Source organism: Pinus tabuliformis, chromosome 2_2 (genome assembly GCF_031772625.1).
Source record: "Pinus tabuliformis cultivar Carrire ecotype Pingquan chromosome 2_2, CPIR1, whole genome shotgun sequence".
Lineage (NCBI taxonomy): Eukaryota > Viridiplantae > Streptophyta > Pinopsida > Pinales > Pinaceae > Pinus > Pinus tabuliformis.
The window spans coordinates 924,779,700-924,785,266 of NC_142300.1; positions in this window are offsets into that span (position 1 = coordinate 924,779,700).

A 5,567-nucleotide genomic window follows, 5' to 3' on the forward strand; every position below is an offset into this window, starting at 1 on the left:
GGATGAGGTATTATGTGACATTGCTCCCTTTGATGTTTGTGATGTATTATTAGGCCAACCATACTTGTGGAAGCAACATGCTGTGTATGAGTCAAGGTCTCGTGCTGTTATTGTTACTTTGGGAAATAAGTTGTACGGGATACCGGAGGTAGCACTGCCTACTGCCATCTCTTTAGTTACTGCAAAACAATGCAATAAGCTCATTTCCAAAACTGGGAAATTTGTTTTCCTGATGATATGCCCTCAGGAAAAGAAGAAGATGATGGCCATGACCTCGAGACACGGCCCCTCGACACGACAATAACAGATGGACAAGGTCATGGAGGAGTACGAGGACATCTTCACCTCCCCCGCAGGGGTGCCTCTACACTGTCATGTCAAGCACTCCATCGATCTGACCTGAAGTACACCGTTGCCCAATGGACCAATCTATCGATGCTTCGCTTTGGAGAATGACGAAATCAAGAGGCAGATTCAAGACGTTCTGTAGAAAGGTCACATTCGACGGAGTTCATCACCTTGTGGTAGCCCGATCATGTTGGTACAAAAGAAGGATGGGACTTGGAGACTCTCTATTGACTATCGGGCGCTGAACAAGATCACTTTTTGGAATAGGTACCCAATCCCATAGATTGATGATTTTTTGGACCAACGCAATGGGGAAAAATATTTCAGCAAGATCGACTTGATGTCTGAATATCACCAGGTACTAATTGAACCCTCCAATGTGTGGAAGAATGCCTTCAAAGCCAAGGAGGGCCTTTTCGAATGGTTGGTTATGCCTCTCGGGTTGAGGAATACTCTTGCAACCGTCATGAGGCTGACGTTTGACATATTGCGGCCATTCAGCAACTCATTTGTAGTGGTATATTTGGATGAAATCCTGATCTTCAGCCAGAGTTGGGAAGAGCAGCTCCACTACACCCGATAGGTTCTCCAAACACTGCGGCAACACAAGTTGTGTGCCAATTTGGAGAAATGCACTTTTGGCATGACCCAAGTTCAGTGTTTGGGATACATTATTGATGAACGGGGGGTGCATGTGGATCCAGTGAAGATCCAAGTCATTCGGGATTGGCTAGCCCCAACCACTCTGACAGAGCTCCACAGTGTTCTGGGTCTTTCCAATTTCTACTGCAGGTTCGTGTTAGGATTATCTCATATCACTTGGCCCTTGAGTCAAGTCACCAAGGGAGGGGCGAAAGATTTTTTTTTTTGTCTGAATCTCAAGAGAAGGCATTTGCAGAGTTGAAACATCTCCTATGTTCTGCACCAGTGCACATTACAAGACTTGCAACAACCATTTGAGATTAAGACATGTGCCTCTGACTATGATATTGGAGCAATCCTTACTCAATAGGGTCATACAATGGCATATCAGAGTGAGACACTTTCAGACACTATCCGAAAGTATCCCACTTATGACAAAGAGATGTATTCCATTGTGCAGGTCTGTCGATAATGGAAGCATTACATTTTTGGGAAGGAAACGGTCATCCACATAGACCAATGACCTCTGCAGTTGATACAGATGCAAAGGGAGTTGAAGAATGATCGCCATCAAAAGTGGTCCACATACCTAAAACATTTCCATTTGAATATCAAGTATAAGAAGGGAAACATAAATAATGTTGCAGACTGACTCAGTCGACCACCGATCATGGCGGTAACCACCGTGCTCAACTCTTGTGGGCATGAGACTTCTGATTGGCCACTTCTCTACAAAAGAGACCCAAAATTCGGCCACAGATACCAGATGCTCTTGGAGGATCAGAAAGTTCTAGAATTTCACCTCTAGGATGCCATGTTATTCCACTTGGGGCACCTTGTGTTCCTTCAAGCGAGCATGCTAAGATGATTTGGGAAATGCACTGTAGTCAGGCCGTTGGGAATTTCGGGGTCGAGAAAATGGTGGCAGTACTGCAGAGGTATTTCTATTGGCCAAATCTTCGATAGGATGTCCGGAAGTACATCAGATCTTGCACCGCTTGTGTAATTATCAAACCGACCATCAAGAAGCAAGGCCTCTATACTATGCTTCCTACCCCTAGTCAACCTTGGGAATCCATCTCCATGGATTACATGTCGGGCCTTCCTTCTACTAAGAATGGCAACGACTGTGTTTTTGTGGTTGTCGACAGATTCTCGAAGATGGCCACTATGGTGGCCTGTAAGAAGAATATCATAATAGAAACCACTGCTAAACTCTTCTTTGAACGAGCGTGGGTACACTTTGGGATCGCACAGTCTATCATCTCAGATCAGGACAACAGGTTCCTCAGTACATTTTCGTCTAGTCTCTGTTCGATGCTAGACACCAAGCTCACTAAGTCCACAAATTTTCATTTCCAAACTGATGGCGAAACAGAGGTTGTCAATAGGATGATCGTACACATTCTGTGCATGTACAACTCAAAGCATCCATGCACATGGGATGAGAGCCTCCCCTATGTCCAAAACATATATAACCAGGCTCTCCACAGCTTGACTAGTCACAACCCTTTTCAAGTGGGTTGGAGATTCCTACCACTATGTCCCATTGATGTGGCCATACCATTTGTAGCTACTCAAGCAGATTCGGCTCATGTCTAGTTCAAAGTTGATAAGGCAAACAATTTCATTGAGCACATCCAACATATCTTCTAGTAGGTCCATGACATTCTGGAGAAATCAAATGCCAAGTACAAGTAGTGACATGATCAACATCGAGTGCCACACAAGTTTAAGGTGGGAGACAAAGTCTGGTTTCATTTGCAAAAGGAACACCTTACTGGAGCCTATCAGAAACTCAGACTACTACGATATGGTCCTTACACCATTACCAAGGATGTGGGGGACAATGCATTTGAGCTCAAAATTGCTAGACACATCAGACATTCAGAAGAGGTCACACCTACAGGGCTAAATCCATATTACATGGAACAAGCCACAATTGATCGGATCATGGACACGCAGATCAAGAACACCTTACCACAAAGGATCCAACTATATCAAGTTGTCAAAGCAGGCCAAGTCCTTCACCAGGGCAAGTGGCTCACCAGGGACCAAGTTCAGTAGAAGTTTCTTCATCTCACGGAGGAAATCAACGCAATGGGGACCGTTGCTTCCTAAGGGGGGAGGAATGATCGAGGTTGATATTGGTGGCCACCCACCTATTCCACGTGGACCCCCACCATTGTTTCTTTTAGTTTTTCAGTTTCATTATTTGTCGCACAATTTATTATTTTTGGCAGTTTTTCATGTCCTGAACTTCTGGAGCCATTGTGAGGCCCTAAACAACATTTGTTGGGAACACTCAAGCTAATATTGGGTAAAAAATGATGTTCTTCATTCAAAAGTTGTAGTCCTCGGATAGATATTTCTAATGAGGTATTGTGCACGTCAAACAGAGATCATATGCCAAAGTTACAACCCATAGCTTGGTGCTTCATCTCCTAGGGTTAGGTTTTTGGATGTTTAGGGCTTTTCATTGTTTCTGAATAATAAATAGGCCTTTGAGCCTCAATGTAACACAGTTCAGAGGCATGTAGCTGCCACATATTTTCTCAGAGATAAGGTACCATCGCTCGAGCTAGTCTTATTTTCATTCTGTTTGTAAGCATATTTCAATATTTTATATTAATGAAATGAAGTGTTATTTCTACTGCATCTTTGTATTTATGGTTATCTTTGTAATTTGTTGCGTGCATGTTTAAATCTGGATGAATGGTATTAGAGTGGTCTGCTCTTTCTCTATTTTTCTTTGCATGTCTCCAACGAGTTCAAGATATAAGGATTTAGGGCTCGATCTGGTTGGACCTTTGCAAGATAAGCCTCGTAAACCCCGACAGCCTCCCATGGGGGAAGAAAATAAAGATGAGGGGGTAGGAGATCCTATCAAAATATTCCTCGAAGAGGCCCTCGAGAAACAAAGGAACACGATGATGGATAACTTTGCCTAGATCCTTCAACAGTTGCCCACTGGTGGTGCATCCACATCCAACAACCACACTGGAGGCTCCACTCCTTTTAAGGTACAAGTAAACTTTGACATTCCCATATTTGAGGGCCAAATAGATGCAAACGCTATAGATAAATGGTTAAATCTACTAGAAGGATATTTTTTTGTTCATGATTTTTCTAGCAGAAAAAAGATTACTTTCGCTCTTCTCACATCTGGCCCCCACGTCAAGGATTGGTGGGAAACCTACTATGAGTAGAAGGATGAAAGTATGACCTCATTGTTTTCAGCCACACCCACTTGGAACTTGTTCCAGGATGACATCAAGGAGAAATACTACCCTATCGGGAACTATGAGGATAAATACATAAAGTGGACAACGTTGCGGTAGGGAAGGGACCAAGATGTGCCAGAATTTACCAATGTTTTTTATACCCTTCGCACAAAGTTAGGTATTAGGGATTCTGAGAAACATTTGGTACTAAAGTACCATGTCTTCCCACACAGGTACATCTAGGATGAGATGGAGTTCTTGGACATGTCCTCACTCGGCATGACATATTGATACACCGTCAAGATCAAGCAGAAGTTTAAACAGAAGAAGCGAGACTATGGATCTGCAAATATAAAGCAAGGGAAAGGTACTCGCAAACCATAGAACAAAGGACAAAGCCAAGGCGGGGCGAATCAATACATCTCGCCAAAGCCGCAAGCAAAGAAAAGATCGCGAAGCCGAAGGAGGACATGGAAAGTGGTGTGAGTTCCATAAGAGCTCCACTCACAACACAAGTGAGTGTCAAGCCAAGCAGTCACTAGTGGTTGAGCTGAGGGCTTTGGAATTAGATGCATGTTCTGACTCTGGGTCAGAACCCAACAAGGGGAATGAAAAAGGGAAGAAGATTATCAATGCAGAACCCACCGCCACCGTTTCCACCATGAAGATTCAGAAGGAGGAACCCGAAGATCTAGAGGAGGAGGAGTGCCTCTTCCACTCCCAAATGTGGGTAAAGGGTTCCCCGCTACAGTTCATTGTCAACGGCGGGAGCCAAAAGAACCTCATTTCATTAGAGGTCGTGAAGTGGTTGGGCTTACTGACCATAGCACACCCACAACCGTACACCATTCGGTGGCTTCACCAAGGATGGGATCTTCGCGTGAGCCAACAGTTCCATCTTCCATACACCATCAAGCCCTTCACGGATGATGTATTATGTGACGTTGTTCCCCTTGATGTTTGTGATGTATTATTAGGCCAACCATACTTGTGGAATAGACATGTTGTGTATGAGTCAAGGCCTCGTGCTGTTATTTTTACTTTGGGAAATAAGTTTTACATGATACTGTAGGTAGCACCCCCTACCATCATCTATTTGGTTACTGCAAAACAATGCAGTAAACTCATTTCCAAAACCGGGAAATTTGTTTTCCTGATCATATGCCCTCAGGAAAAGAAGAAGACGATGGCCATGACCTTGAGACAGGGCCCCTCCATATGACAAAAACAAATGGACAAGGTCATCGAGAGGTACGAGGACATCTTCACCTCCAACGCAGGGGTGTCTCTAAACTGTCAGGTCAGGCACTCCATCGATCTAACCCTAGGTGTGCCGTTGCCCAATGGACCCAT